The 16,764-nt window shown below is 44.0% G+C and overlaps 1 long non-coding RNA gene across 3 annotated transcripts in view; it reads left to right on the top strand.

Moving 5' to 3' along the window:
• The window catches only part of LOC310679681, a 137,980-nt gene that overhangs the window by 37,057 nt on the left and 84,159 nt on the right, over positions 1-16,764 (top strand). For 2 of the 3 annotated variants that reach the window (XR_014512466.1, XR_014512467.1), the window contains exon 4: positions 2,576-2,983. The exons of the other annotated variant lie outside the window; for it this stretch is intronic. This is a non-coding gene — a long non-coding RNA (uncharacterized lncRNA). Of the gene's footprint in view, positions 1-2,575; positions 2,984-16,764 lie in introns of those variants that run through there. 3 annotated transcript variants of the gene reach the window in all.

Here is a 16,764-nt window from a genome sequence, read left to right as displayed (position 1 = left end):
CAGGCTTCTGACAAATAAACAAAAATGGATAGATAGATGATAGATAGATAGATAGATAGATAGATAGATAGATAGATAGATAGATAGATAGATGATAGATATAGATATAGATATAGATATAGATATAGATATAGATATAGATATAGATATAGATATAGATATAGATATGATGAGGATTCTCAAACAGGCCTTTTCATGTGATAACTCTACTTGAGCCATGATACATCAAAGCAGCCCTCAGCCTCACTTTTCTCTCTGTCTACAATGTGAGGTTTATGCTAGATGCCATCTGTTGTTCTGGCATACGTATAGAGTAACTGGGGAAGGATAAAAAACTTTTGCAAAAGTATCAATATTCTGTAGCAACATGGAATATCTTTTAATCAGAAGCAGAGATTATCACGGTAGGTCTTGTCTGGTCACTGCACCAGAGCCTCTCTTTGCACACAGGGGAAGTCCCTAACTCACCAAGGCTTTAAGACCCATTGAGTACCTTCACCTGGTTTAGTCGGCCAGTTGAAACCATCCCCAAGGTGTGGCTTCTGTCTCATGCTGACAGTTTCTGGACCAAAGGTGGGCAAGCTACCCCAGAAGGAGCAGGGTTGTGTTCCCCACCTCTCCTCTAACACCCCCTACACCCCAATAACAACAATGGATCCTTCTCCTCCTCCTCCTCCTGCCGGTGGTGGCACCAGGAGGAGAAGGAGGGGTTGTCACCCATTGAAGCCGTGTGGCCACCACTTTCAGCTCTGCCCCTGGTTTCTCCCACTGTCCTGATGTCACACGTGACATCACACACACAACGTTGTGCCCTATCACCCTGGCAAGCTGGTGCCTCTGTGCTGAAACATCTGACACCCAGAAAGATACTGACAACACAATCTTATGTACCGTATATTTCACTCTATAGGACGCAGCCGACCATAGGACGCACCTTGTTTTAGAGGGGGAGAACAAGAAAAAAAATTTTCCCCCTCTCTGCCCAGCGCCCCTTCAGCAAAGCGGCAGGAGGCGCTGCACAGAGAGGGGGAGAATTTTTCCCCTTGTTCTCCCCCTCTAAAACAAGGTGCCATTCAAGGTGCATTCAGTCGCCTTCAGGCGGCTACCTTGGAAGCCTGGAGAGCGAGAGGGGTCGGTGCGCTCCGGAGGCTTTGGGTTCCTTTCGACCTGCTCTTTGGGGCTGGTGGGGGGAAGCCCACCGCCAGCCCCAAAGAGCAGGTCAGGGAGCAGTGGAAAGGCGTGCAGCCTTCCGCTGCTCCCCGAGCTTGTGGGGCTGGCGGTGGGGGGAGGCGCTGCTTTCCCCCACTGCCAGCCCCAAAGAGCAAAGAAGCCAAGACAGCGAGTGGAACGCATCCCACTCGCTGTTTTAGCTTCTGCCATAGCTCTGTGCAGCCCCTCCAGCCGGGAGAGCCTGAGCAGGGCTATGGCTTCTTTAGCCCCGCGCACCCTCTCCCGGCTGGAGAGATTGTGCGCGGCTAAAGAGGCTTCTGCCATACCTGCGTACAACCTCTCCAGCCGGGAGAGGCTGAACGGGGCTATGGCTTCTTTAGCCACGCACACCCTCTCCCGGCTGGAGAGGTTGCGCACGGCTAAAGAGGCTTCTGCCATAGCCGCGCACAACCTCTCCAGCCAGGAGAGGCTGCGCGTGGCTATGGCAATACCCCCACCTCCCACAAAAGCCCACAGGAGCCATGCACCCTTTAAGGAGCATGCAGCTCTTGTGGGCTTTTCTACCAGGAGAGAGAAGGGACTGAGGAAAAACCCGCAAGAGCCGCACAGAGCTTGTGTGCGGCTTTTGGGGGCTTTTCCTGCCTGCCTCCCCCCTGCATTCGCTCCATAGGACGCGCACACATTTCCCCTTCATTTTGGGAGGGGAAAAAGTGTGTCCTATAGAGCAAAAAAATACGGTATAGTTACTAGGTCCCATCCAGTACAATCAGGCTTACTGCCAAGAAAGTGTTCACACAATTGCACCTTTACTACTGTGTCTCTTTCCCAATAGTATCTTTGCAGGCATAAGGACTAGGAGCCCACTTTCACAGTGGCTGCTTTTGCTATTTTGTGATTTTTTTAAAAAAAGTGTCTTCTTTTTATATCATTTACATTTTCTTCTGTTGTTTTACAAGTTTTATGTAGTCTGCCTTGGATTTTGGAAAGGTGGGATGAAATGTTTTGAACGAACTAACGAATGAATAATTCAGCTCACCCTACTCAGATTCAATATGAATTAAACACTAGCTCTTAAAAGGTTCTGCACATGCTCAGACCTTGCTTTTTAACATTAGTAAAAAGCCAACCTTTGTTAGTCCAAGTCCCAGGCGCTAATTTCAGCTCAAACAGGGCTAGGCATTCATACCTAAGGGGGATTTTTAAGGCTCCAGGGACAGATGGGCAAGCATCAAAACATTTCTGAGACTTGAGAAAAATGAAACTACATAGCCTCTGAATTTGTCTTACGATGTTCTAAGAAGCTCCTCAATCAGAGTAGACAGCTGCATCTGTAAAAGGTTTCTGTCGGCTCTGCTACAAATGTACCCCCACCCCACTGAAACTGTATTATGCATTTTGCTTCCAGGTCTGTAACTATCATCTCTGGGAATGCCGACATCAGGAAGTGATCTACAGTTTTGTTTTCCAGATATGCCACCAATGAAGGAACAGCTAATTTATCAATTGTAGCTAGTTCCTGGTAGCTTCGAATTCATCGCAACGCTGCCGGAGCATTTTATTTTCAAAGGCTTACTATCTGGTTGGAGTGAAGGTATCACCTTGCATAGACAAGGGTGAATGGGAGTCAGAAGGACTGCTTGGGTCATGTTCTGTTCCAATGCCAGATCCCAAAGTGGATGGCATGGCAAGTTAAGAAAGAAGGGAAAGTTGGGGTGATGCTGTGTTTAGTAAATGAGCAATTAAATGCTGAAGCAAGCAGCATATAAGGATAAGGTCAAATATCATGAATGGAGAAGGGGTGCTCCTCTCAGCCTGCCACCCAGAAATATAACGCCCCATCAACAGCAGATCAAGAAATATTTTAGCATGGACAGGGATAGATAGATAGATGATAGATAGATGATAGATAGATAGATAGATAGATAGATAGATAGATAGATGATATAGATGATAGATGATAGATAGATAGATGATAGATATAGATGATAGATGATAGATAGATAGATAGATAGCTAGATAGATGATAGATATAGATAGATGATAGATGATAGATGATAGATGATAGATAGATAGATAGATAGATGATAGATAGATAGATAGATGATAGATATAGATGATAGATATAGATGATAGATAGATGATAGATAGATAGATGATAGATAGATAGATAGATAGATAGAGTTTCTGCTAGCACATGTTCCTGGAATCTTTGACTGTATCTTGGTTTACAAAAGCAACCGATCAAAGTTTTAACACCGAAGCAAATCCAAGACAGACTCGATTTAGCTACAGGGAAGAGAAAGCCTGCTTATGCAAGGCTTTGACTGAGATTGCACTCCAGTGAGATGTCTTGGATGAGAATCAGCCAGTTGCATATCTTTGCCTCATTCCCACCCCACAATAATACAGTAGAAGTTCATGCAGTCAGACATGTTGTCTTTCAAAGGCTTTATCCAGAGGGGTAGCACATAAACTATCCATGTGTATTGCTGCACACCAACCTGATCTCTGAATAGTGCGAGATTCTGGGGGTTCCACTTACCTAGGGTTCGTGTTTCCTTTTGGAAATGCACATCAGAGATTGTGATGTCCTTAGGACATATGGTGTATATATATATATATATATATATATATACACACACACACAACCTGAGCCTACAATGGAGGGGTTCACAAAGGGTCCTGTTTTCCCCATAACTACAGCCTTGGATTCAAACAGAAATCAAACATTTCTCTCTCTCTCTCTCTCTCTCTCTCTCTCTCTCTCTCCATCTTGCTGCTTCACCTCAACACAGGAAGCCAGCTGGGCTTATATTTTAACACCTGCTGGATCCAGAAGTTAGGAGAATCTCACATGCAACCTACTTCCCCCCCTCCTCAAACTCCTAACAGTATTTCATGTCAAGCAGTTACAAAAGCACGCACTAACAGAGCTGACTATGGATCTTAGGCCTAAAAATAATTACAGAAATCATTCTCTCTGTCATCTGATGGGCCCTGAATTAACGGAGCTGTCAGAAAACATTCAGTCACGCCTGCCACATGCCCACTTCATGCACAAAATATGGGGCAATTTGATTTGGCTTCCCCTGGGCCGCATTCTGAGGTGGCAGTTCTCCCGAGGGGCGTGATGCTGTCACCAGGATCGCTGTGCTATTTTGAAAACAGGGAGCCCTCTCTCTTCTCCCACCCCTGTTAGCAGAAAGGGGATTCGACTACATGATAGATACAGCATTAAGGAATTTCTCGTACACAGTGACTTCTAATGTGAGATGTGCAGGGTGGAATGTGCTGTAACCTAAGCTTGCCACGGGGACGCGGGTGGCGCTGTGGGTAAAAGCCTCAGTGCCTAGGGCTTGCCGATCGAAAGGTCGGCGGTTCGAATCCCCGCGGCGGGGTGCGCTCCCGTTGTTCGGTCCCAGCGCCTGCCAACCTAGCAGTTCGAAAGCACTCTCGGGTACGAGTAGATAAATAGGGACCGCTTACTAGCGGGAAGGTAAACGGCGTTTCCGTGTGCGGCTCTGGCTCGCCAGAGCAGCGATGTCACGCTGGCCACGTGACCCGGAAGGGTCTTCGGACAGCGCTGGCCCCCGGCCTCTTGAGTGAGATGGGCGCACAACCCTAGAGTCTGTCAAGACTGGCCCGTACGGGCAGGGGTACCTTTACCTTTACCTTTAAGCTTGCCACAATCTTGCATAGTACGGCTTGCTGTTTCTGAAGACGCTCAGCATTTAGCCTATACTGGTTGCTGCTGCTTGAACTGTTTGTGCCCCAGTAGGCTAAAGACAGCCATGCCTTACAGGTGTTGGGCATTGCTACTTGTTTCTTCAGTCCTAGGCAGGCAGCAAAAACAGGTGGTCTGCCAATACACCATCTGCAGGTGTGTGTTCAGTTAACTGGGTCACAAAAAGGCGAAGAACTGTGCTGCTCTCATTTCAGTGGTGCCCAATTTGTGCACCAAAATACACATACACCACAAAAGAGCATGTCTTGAAGAAACGAAGAGTCCAAGAGTGTGGAGAGAGCCAGTGTGGTGTAGTGGTTAAGAGCGGTAGTCTCGTAATCTGGGGAACCGGGTTCGATTCCCCGCTCCTCCACATGCAGCTGCTGGGTGACCTTGGGCCAGTCACACTTCTTTGAAGTCTCTCAGCCCCACTCACCTCACAGAGTGTTTGTTGTGGGGGAGGAAGGGAAAGGAGAATGTTAGCCGCTTTGAGACTCCTGAAGGGGAGTGAAAGGCGGGATATCAAATCCAAACTCCTCTTCTTCTTCTTCTTCAAGATGCATGTGCCCACTACTTTATGCTACTTGGAGTTGGGGATGGGGAAGAAATTCAGTTCAGGTTACATTTAAAGGGGAACTTGCCTAATTTGAACTTTCCAAAAGAATGCAAGACCTGAAACACAGCAATCCTTCAAAATTCGCACGTTGTGAATTTTGTTATGTAGTTCTTCAGCCGAGTGATCTCCACGATAGTGCATGTACTAGGACAAAGCATGCATAAAAATGTATATATTAGTGAAAAGAGCATACAAAAATTACGTGGGGAAAACTGGCAGAAATTTCATTTAAAATTTTGTACATTAGGAGAAATTTACATGTAAAAGCTGGTGAATTTTCATGAGCATTTTAAAAACAAAACTAAATTCACCAATGTGAAGAACAAAACTTATGATTGGAGTCAGCACATTGGAGTCACCCCCAAGGGATGCTTGGGGAATCTGATCAGTGGTTGTTAGAGTGTCAGACTAGGACCCTGGAGACCAGGGTTCAAATATGCATTTGGCATTTGAAGTTTACTGGGGCCAGTCACTGCCTCCCAGTCCAACCTATCTCACAAGGTTGTTGTGGGGATGAAATGAGGAGGGGGAATTATAAATGTAATAAAATAAATAAAATAAATTATTGTATGGGACAATAGTTGTTTTTCTGTACTTCGGTAAACCATTTGGGATTTCCATGAAAGCAGAGTAGTTTATAAATTCTGAAATAAAGAAAAAGGTTGAGTGATATCCAACTGAGTTACACTCAGAGTAGATTCATTGAAACCAACAAGTTTAAGTAAGTCATCAAAAGTTTGTCCAAAGGCACTGTTCACAGAGTCCTATTTAGTCTAATCCAACCCATTGTTTCGTTGAAATTTAAATTTTGACCATAGTTACAATCAAATCTTTGCACCTGCCAATGATCTTCACATGTTAGAAAGTTCTTTCTATGTATCCCCCCACCCCTGTGGTACTGAAATCTGAAGAGCCAGCCCTGTTTGTGCCTGCTTATTTTTATACTTCAGAAAAAGATTGTGTGTGAAATGGGTTGTGTGGCTGGCCACTTGCAGGATGTTTTGAAAATGTAGAATGCCCATCGTTTTACTTTCGCTTTCCCTCCATTTTGTTAATAGATATAAATAGCCAAACACATATTTCTGTCTGTTTTATTGTCAGAGTGTGAACCATATCATTTCCAAAGCAGGTTGTGATTTATATTGAGATTAAGTCCTTTCAGATTTAAGCTTTCATTGTTGAGCAAATTTGTTTGAGGTGCTAATTTTTTTGCTACTTGATGTGAGCAACTGACATTTGGACAGTTCAGTAGCAGATACAGCCTGACATTTGTCAGCATTTGTGTTCGTGGTGATAAATTTGTTATAGCAATTCATGACCAACATTTTGCCTCGGAGGCTAACTATAAATCCCTCACGCTTTGCTAAACATTGTTCTCCGTTCAGCGAGCCCTCTAACAGGGAGGCCATTTTCCCCCCTTGCTTCAATTTTATTGAGTCCTAATGTTGCTCACAGTCACAGACGCAGTCCCATAGATGGCTTGATTCCCTTTCCTACGTTTGTAAACCGATCACTTCATATTTTATCCTCTGTGTATACCATGGACCTACTTCTGGTAGAAATGTTTTTTAGCATTTAGAAAATGTCTAGCACATCCCACCACCCTACCAATATCACATAAAGGTAAAGGTAAAGGACTCCTGGGTGGTTAAGTCCAGTCAAAGGTGACTCTGGGGTTGTGGCGCTCATCTCACTTTCAGGCTGAGGGGGCCGGCGTTTGTCCACAGACAGTTTTCCGGGTCATGTGGCCAGCATAGCTAAACTGCTACTGGCCAGCATAGCTAAACTGCTACTGCTACTCCATGACAAGTGCCAGAGCACATGGAAACGCCATTTACCTTCCTGTCATAGTGGTACCTTTAAAAAAAAAATATTGCTCATTTCCACATAACAAATTATCAAATCATATAATCATCTACATAATCCCCCCCCCTTTTATTTTTCCCCTACCCTCCCTCCTCCCTCACCAAGGACTTCCCTCAGCTCCTCTCCCTGATTTCACTGCACATATTTTTGCTGCATATTATACAATTGTATATATCCTTACATATCTGTCCATCATGTTATCAACAATAAATTTGTGTATGTTTATTCAAAACCTGCCAAGGAGTCCAGTTCATTTTGTTGTGTTTTTAAATAATTTGTGTAAAGTTCCCATTACTCCTTGAAGTCACAGTTGTCCTTGTCTCGCAATTTGTATGTCAATTTAGCCAGTTCTGCAGTTAAGTCCACTCAAAGGCAAGTATGGGGTGCGGAGCTCATCTTGCTTTTCAGGCCGAGGGAGCCGGTGTTTGTTCACAGACAGCTTTCTGGGTCATGTGGCCAGCATGACTAAGCCACCTCTGGCACAACAGATCACCATGACAGAAACCAGAGTGCACAGAAACGTCGTTTACCTTCCCACTGGAGCGGTACCTATTAATCTACTTGCACTGACATGCTTTCGAACTGCTAGGTTGGCAGGAGCTGGGACTGAGCAATGGGAACTCACCCCACTGCAGGGATTTGAACCACCGACCTTCCGATCAGCAAGCCCAAGAGGCTCAGTGGTTTACACCACAGCACCACCCGTGTCCCTTTACCTTTGCCAGTATTACATAGCACTATAGAACTGGAAAGATACTGCAGAAATCTATTTGCTTCATGCAGGAACATTTTGATCAGTTTTCTACTACAGGTCTGGGAAGAGGAGGGGTGGGGAGGCCCCTCAATCTTCAGGGTCCAGTTAGTTGATGTGTCTTAGGCTGCTAAGACATCTTCTTTTGCATTTCAAAAAACCTGCCCATTTTACAGGCTATCTCATGCTGGCTCTGGCTCCATGAATTCACGGCACTATAAGGATGGTGGAGAGTTTCATTTGCCTGCATTTTGAAGTGAACCAGCCTAATTAGCACCTCCCATACTAATACATGTACTTGAAAGCAATTATTCCTTGGACATTGCACTTCTCTGAATTTTGTAAATTTTGAGCTGATACATTCATCAGCTCAAAAACACCCCCCCCCCAAAAAAAAACCCAACCCCAACAACTACAAAATGTGTATTTTGGGATAAAATAGGTTTAGAAAGGCATACATTGTGCTTTAAGGCTTGCATTTTGTGTTAAAATTTACTTTCAAATGCATTATTAAGTATGAATTTTCACACTGCTTAATGCTTAATGGATTTATGAAAGAAATGCATGAGAAATTGATACAGACCGGAAATAGCCTGATCTACCCATCCCCAACCTCACCGACTTGAAATGTACTTTGATTAATCCGCACTGTACTATAGGAAGGTAAGTGCTAGTCACCCCCTTAAGACTGTGATACGTTTGTGCTGGAGAAACTTATCACTTTCGAGTGTGCTGACTTTTCCAACAGAGAGAGTAGCAAATCCATTAAGCAAAGTTCTCTTCGTTTTCTCTAAAGCTTGATAAATCAGCATGAATAGCAGGAAGATAACATTAGCAGGTTATTACTTCCATACTTCACTGTTGCAAATTGGTCACTTACTCTTTTCTTTCAATAGCTTTACTCTTTCCATTCGATAGCTTGGCTGTAATAGCCCACATGAAGGAAACACAAGAAACACCAGCAAGATGACAGTTGCTATTAAACAAGAGAAGTACTGATATATACCAAAGTAGAATAATTGAGAATTTCAAGTGTCTTTCTCCTTTGCCAGTTAACTGTTCCAGGGCTGGTGTTCCTTTTGGGTGGAAACTATCCAAACTCTTTCAAGACATAGATTGAACATTTCCTCAGCAACCAATGTCAACTGGGATGTCCTGGGGTTTTTTTATATACTGCTTGGTTGTAGAATATTGCCTAGGACCGCAATACCTCAAGGGCTGCCTTTCTCCATATAAACCAGGCTCTGTGTTCATCATCACAGGCCCACGTGAGGTTTGGAGGGTGACAACACAAGAACTGGCCTTTTCTATAGTGGCCCCCCATTTGTGAGATGCACTCCTCAAGGAAGTTCGCCTGGCGCCTTCATTATATATTTTTAGGCGCCAGGTGAAATCAGCCTTTGGCTGATTAATATCCTACAGCCTTTTAGATGTATCTGTGGGAAGGGGGGGAGTATTGTATTGCTGTTTTGGTTTAATTACTTACTATGTTTTATCCTTTATTTTATTATGTGAACTGCCCTGAGATCTTTTGATGAAGGGCGGTATATAAATTTAATAAATAATAATAACTGTCTACTTAATGACATTCAGTTCAAGGACTCAGAACAAATTCCTATGCTCAGGGTTTCCCAGCTTTCAGTCTATGTATTTTGCAGCTTGCTCCAGTTGGTGGATCTCAAGGTTATAATAAAACACAAACCAGATCCTGCAAGCCTGAAGTCTGTCCACCCAGCGGCGTAGCTCACCGCTTGGGCGCCAGGTGCGGTACAAGTGTCCTGCAGTCGGGGGAGGGGCATGCCACCCATGGGGGCGGGGCAGGGCGCACTGCATGGGACCTCTCTGCTGCCTCCCCCTTAGCTGTAGGGTGGCTGAGGGAGAGGCAAAGGGCAGACACAAGTCCCACACTGCTGTTTCAGGCAGCGCAGAGCCTACAAGTGCCCAAGCCACCACATCACTCCCAGGAGAAATGCGAGGAGTGCCGGCCCCCGCAAGACGAAATTAATTCGTTCTGCGAGTTTTTTCGTCTTGTGAATTTTTTGTCTTGTGAAGCACAGTTTCCCATAGGAAATGCATTGATGGTTTCCCATAGGAATGCACTGACGGTTTTAAGAAAAAGGCGCAAGACGTTTTCGTCTTGCGAAGCAAGCCCATAGGGAAATTCGTCTTGCGAAGCAACTCAAAAAATGAAAAACTCTTTCTTCTTGCGAGTTTTTCGTCTTGCGAGGCATTCGTCTTGCGAGGTACCACTGTAAACAGTTTCGTGAGCCCAATATTATTATTGTCAACTCATATTTTTCTCATTTTGTCATCCCCCTCATTGATGACACCTGGGGTGGCCCATACCCCCCTGCACCCCCTTCCTCCGCCATTGTGTCCACCCTTTATTTGGGGGGGTTGAAATAGTAGTAATAGCAGCAGAGTATTGTCCAGTGCTTTTCCTCCACTGATTGAAGATATCTGTCAGTGAAACAAGGGAGAATTTATTGATTATCCTCCCTCTCCTTTATCCTCCTTGCATGCTAACTCCAAATGTGCTCTGAAGGACCCACCAATGCATCACAGCAGATTTTGAGGAGCCATTGGGAGGTTCTGTTGCAAGGGGGAATTGTGGGAAATGGCCTACTTCCCTTGTTCCGCTGACATCACAGAACCATTGAATACCACTCATTTAAAAATTCTATCGAGTTCAATGGCATTTACTGCCAAGCAAGTCTGCATAGAGTTGCATTCTCAATTAGCTAGTTCTTTACTACTAATGAAGGTTAATAATCAACCGATTGAGAATTTAATCTTTTTGGAGTCTGTGGGTCATTATTCCTCCCAATCTCTAAATGGCTAACGAATTTCTGCAGTTAATGAATGCTGGGGACTGTTTTAAAATGCGTTAAAAATGGGAGAAACTGTGTCACACTCCCAGGCATCTCCTGCTTGGATTTCATCTACTGAAAGCAGGGCGGGAGGCGGGGGGACCCGTGGAAATAAGGAGAATGACTGTCTGGCATTGTCATGAAGAACTGATAGGCTTCCGAAAGATGCAATCAACTGTAACCGCTACTGTAGTCTTCCTTTAATTAGATTATGAATACGGGCAAACATCATTTTTAGAAATAAAATATGAGTATTATGGATAATTTATGTAAATTGACATGAAGGCTGTAGCAATCAGCTTGACATTTGAGCTGTATGTGACAGCGGAGGACTTTCTCAGCTGATCTGCTAAGCTGGAAAGCAATCACATTGAGCAGGCCTCTACGTTCAGCTTGACTGGCTCATTCTTTGATAAGAACCTTTCTGTATCATTTTCCCCTATGATGACTCTTATGATCATTTCTTAATAATATATTGAAACCCAATTTGATTCAAGGCATCTTAAAAGCTTTTTATGACTTAAGTGGGCTCCCTGTTCTACATTTTCTAACTGGATGAGGATTTCCAGATTCCGTGGAAATCCTCGTCCTAGAGTGTTTCGGGAAATGTGTGAGTGTTTCTGATGCTGCCACTAAGGATGGAAGGGGAAATGGTTCAGCACATGTTTTAACACAAGCTACCCAATTTGTTCTTCCCTAAACAATGCATGCACAAAGCTATCCGTTGGAATTCTGAGTTTTGTGAGGCAGTTCTCTTACAAAAATCTATGTATTAGGGGAATGGGCAGATAAAAAATGCATATACAAGTGAAAATAACATACAGAAATGTGTTATAATGGCAGGGAATTGCTTGCAGGAATATGTGAAATAAAATGTAAAATTGTGCAATATGTACAATAAGTAAAACTGCATACAAAATAGGTATAGGAGAAAGGCATGCTAAAGTGCTGACATATTTGTGTTATTATGTAAATATTCCTCTTTTTTTAGTTTTACTTGCTACTTACTTAGGGACGCGGGTGGCACTGGTGGTTCGAATCCCCGTGACGGTGAGTTCCCGTTGCTCTGTCCCAGCTCCTGCCCACCTAGCAGTTTGAAAGCACATCAAAGTGCAAGTAGATAAATAGGTACCACTCCAGTGGGAAGGTAAACGGCATTTCTGTGCGCTGCTCTGCTTCGCCAGAAGTGGCTTAGTCATACTGGCTACATGACCCGGAAGCTGTCTGCAGCCTAAAGCGAGATGAGCGCCCCAACCCCAGAGTCGTCCGCGACTGGACTTAACAGTCAGGGGTCCCTTTACCTTTACTACTTATTTACTTCGCCCAACCTTTATTATGCATTACAAGTATAGGCCGTCATTAAACATCATAAAACATCCATATATATATATATATATATATATATATGCTTTCGTAGATTTTCACGGGTACAGGAATGCAGGTTTTGGTGTCCTCGGGTGTCTTCCCGTGTAAAAGTTGGGGTGTCTAGGCGACGTTTCGACGAGGTCTCACTCGTCATCTTCAGGCTGGTGCTTTCGGCTTCTTGTTACTGGAACAGAGCAGGATCTCAGTGTTTGAGTTCCTATAAATACTGTTGAGGAGGTGTGGTGTATAGCCTCCAATGTTCTGGGCAGAGAGGAGGTTCCCAGGCTAGTGTGCCTTTTCTTCTTTTGTTCCTTAATTACTTGAGGGATATCTTGAGTGATTTCTTGAGTGATTTCCTGAATCCCACTTAGGTGGGTCATTAGGTGTGGATTAGTTGCTAAAGCCTTCGTGTCTTGAACTCTTGAACTTTGTGAAGAGTTTTTCTGAGAAGATGGCTGTACTGCACTTGGTTGTGCTCTGGCTTGGCTTCGTGTATAGGGGCGAGCTGTGGTTTTGTGGCCTGTGCCAGCCAGATCTGTGTAGATCTGTGCCAGCCAGATCTATACACGAAGCCAAGCCAGAGCACAACCAAGTGCAGTACAGCCATCTTCTCAGAAAAACTCTTCACAAAGTTCAAGAGTTCAAGACACGAAGGCTTTAGCAACTAATCCACACCTAATGACCCACCTAAGTGGGATTCAGGAAATCACTCAAGAAATCACTCAAGATATCCCTCAAGTAATTAAGGAACAAAAGAAGAAAAGGCACACTAGCCTGGGAACCTCCTCTCTGCCCAGAACATTGGAGGCTATACACCACACCTCCTCAACAGTATTTATAGGAACTCAAACACTGAGATCCTGCTCTGTTCCAGTAACAAGAAGCCGAAAGCACCAGCCTGAAGATGACGAGTGAGACCTCGTCGAAACGTCGCCTAGACACCCCAACTTTTACACGGGAAGACACCCGAGGACACCAAAACCTGCATATATATATATATATATATATATATATACACACACACACACACATACGGCCATGTAATATATATAATGAGGGTTTTCATTGGGATTTCTTCCCGCTAAATAGTGCCATTCACCACTCTAAGAAATACTATTGACAAAAACTCAGCACCTTTGCAGATACTTCTGGGTTAATGTCAGACAGATAGAATCTGATATTTTCATTGTGCTGTGATGTTAGTCTACCAAAAAATGGGGGTGGCACATGTTTGCGTAGCTGGATATACATTGGACAGTAGGAAAGGATATGTTCTACAGTGTCCGGCACATTCAAAGAACATCCACAATGTCTATCATTTCTGGGTATGTTAAAATATCTTCCTCTAACAAAAGCTGAGGGGCGGGGGGAAGTTCAGTCACACACATATAATTCAATAAAATAAAGAATAAGGAAATAAAAGACAACTGAATGGAAATTAAAATTAAGGATATGCATAAGATACAAACTTGGGTTGTTGCAATCACAATCCCTGGAGAAAGGAATTACAGCTATGGACCATAAATAATAATAATAATAATAATTTATTATGTGTACCCCCCCATCTGGCTGGGATTTCCCCAGCCACTCTGGGCGGCTTCTAACAAAGATGAAAAATACACTAAAATGTCACATATTAAAACCTTCCATGAACAGAGCTGCCTTCAGATGTCTTCTGAATGTCAGGTAGTTGTTTATCTCTTTGACATCTGGTGGGAGGGCGTTCCACAGGGCGGGCGCCACTACCGAGAAGTCCCTCTGCCTGGTTCCCTGTAACTTGGCCTCTTGCAGTGAGGGAACTGCCAGAAGGCCCTCGGAGCTGGACCTCAGTGTCCGGGCAAAACGAAATCCTTATGGAACCCCAGGAAGGTGGGTATGGGATGGCAACCTCAATACACTATTCATCCTCATGTGTAAACAACCCGCAGTGCAAGGCCTAACAGGATCTGGTTCCCAATAGTTTGCCTTGTGGGACAAAGACACAGAGATAGCCTCCTGGTAGCAGAGTTGCTCCACTTAGCAGAGGGGCAAAGAGATGGAGGCGAGGTCAGCATTGCATTGGTGCATTGGCAAAGTCAATCCAGCAGTCCGGCTTGGGTAGACATGCAGCTCCAGCCTCACCACCACCTTACACATATCACTGTCCATAAATGACAGCAATTCTGTGCTGCTGGGAGCCTACTGCCCTGGCTCCACCCTGCCAAGCTGTTTTCAGAAGTCCTCCCAGGTTACTCAAGTCTGAGCAGTCAACTCCATAAAATGTTACTGAAGTCTGAGCAGTCAACTCCATGAAACAAGGGGTCATATGCAAAGGCAAAATAGTGACTCAAATGCATATTCCCAATATAGTTTCTACACCAAGGAACTAGAAAGTGAATAAAATAACTCTGGAGATTTGGAGTGCACGGCAACATATCACTGGGCGAATTGCATAGGAATTATGGCAGGGTGGGGGGCGGGAGTCAGCGACAGGAAAATTGCAGACAACTAAAAAAGGTCAGTGTTAGGATCCATTAACATAATTGCTAATGACTTGGAAGAAGGAAGATGAATTTCAGCGCACAGCCTATGTGCAAATATTGAGCTAGGCACTGTGGGAGGATGGCTATGTAATTTAGCCATGACAGGGTCTGCTTCCTCTATTGAAATAATGTATTATGCTAGTGGTAGCACAGAATTTCTGTGAGTGTTTCACAAGTTAAGTGCAAAGCTGAGACCATATAACACCGTTCCTGAAAGACCTACATTGGCTCCCAGTACGTTTCCGAGCACAATTCAAAATCTTGGTGCTGACCTTTAAAGCCCTAACTGGCCTCGGCCCAGTATACTTGAAGGAGCATCTCCACCTCCATCGTTCAGCCTGGACGCTGAGGTCCAGCACCAAGGGCCTTCTGGCAGTTCCCTCCCTGCAAGAAGTGAGGTGACAGGGAACCAGGCAGAGGGCCTTCTTGGTGGTGGCACCTGCCCTGTGGAACACACTCCCATCAGATGTCAAGGAAATAAGCAACTATCTGACTTTTAGAAGACATCTGAAAGCAGCTCTGTTTAGGGAAGTTTTTAATGTTTGATCTTTTACTGTGTTTTTAATGTTCTGTTGGGAGCCACCCAAAGTGGCTGGGAAATTATTATTATTATTATTATTATTATTATTATTATTAGTTCTACTCAAGGATCTTGATGGGATTTTACCTCTAGAGTAGTGAACAGCAGAGTTAAGGAGGTGGTGGCAGGTGTTTAAAACTGGCTCTGTGTTTAAAACAGAATCACATATCTCTCTGGCTCCTATCAGGAACAGTACCTTAACAGTGCAGTACATTTGACAATGGTTTCACCGGTTGGCCAACCATGTATTTAAATAACCCATCAGCTAGAGAGAACCAGTACAGTGTAATAGATAAAATGTTATACCTGAGCCAGTTGAGTTGAAATCACTCCTTAGTCATGAAACTTAACTGTGGGTAGGAATGTCACAGAATTCTGCTGGAAATGGGGTTGAGAATTGCTGATGTTGCTTATTTGTCCCAAATCTGGAATAGAAATAAATCCAGAAAATATACGGGTGACCAAACTGATCACTCACTCTCCATTTGAATTGTGTTTCCTTTGAATTGAAATGAATGGAGTGGAATGGCATAATACAGTGGTACCTCGGGTTAAGTACTTAATTCGTTCCGGAGGTCTGTTCTTAACCTGAAACTGTTCTTAACCTGAAGCACCACTTTAGCTAATGGGGCCTCCTGCTGCTGCTGCCTTGCCAGAGCACAATTTCTGTTCTCATCCTGAAGCAAAGTTCTTAACCTGAAGCACTATTTCTGGGTCAGCGGAGTCTGTAACCTGAAGCGTATGTAACCTGAAGCGTATGTAACCTGAGGTACCACTGTAATAAAAGGAATAATTACGTATGCACAATCCTGCCACAGCAGACAGCGAGGCAAATAGCCCAGTTTTTGTCAGAAGCTGAACTGCAGTGGAACAGAAACAGCACTGCATACAGTGAACACAAGTTAGAATGGAAACTGATGCCTTCTGACAGACCTAACCATGGGGGCAGCCATCGTTTCTAGCCCAAAGTAACACGATATATGCTGCTCAAAGCTCCTTTGAAGAAGAGGAAAGATAAAAAGTGATAAAGAAACACAGCATTTCAATAATGAGCCATTAATCTTTAATAGTTACAGGTAGGTAGCCGTGTTGGTCTGATATAGTCGAAACAAAATTTTAAAAAAAGGTCTCTAAGGTGCTACTGGAAGGAATTTTTTAATTTTGTTACATTAATGCTTTTGTTTCATTAATGCTTTTAAAAAATGCTTTTAAACTGTATGCATTTCCCTGCTAAAATATTCACTGTTTTGAGCCAAAGCAGTGCATCATACAATTCAAAGAAGCATGCCATCTGAAGGGT

This window comes from Podarcis tiliguerta (genome assembly GCF_965153285.1).
Source record: "Podarcis tiliguerta genome assembly, chromosome: 6".
NCBI classification, from domain to species: Eukaryota; Metazoa; Chordata; class Lepidosauria; order Squamata; family Lacertidae; genus Podarcis; species Podarcis tiliguerta.
The sequence above is the reverse complement of the archived record's forward strand: the minus strand, read 5'-3'. Positions and strand labels throughout refer to the sequence as shown.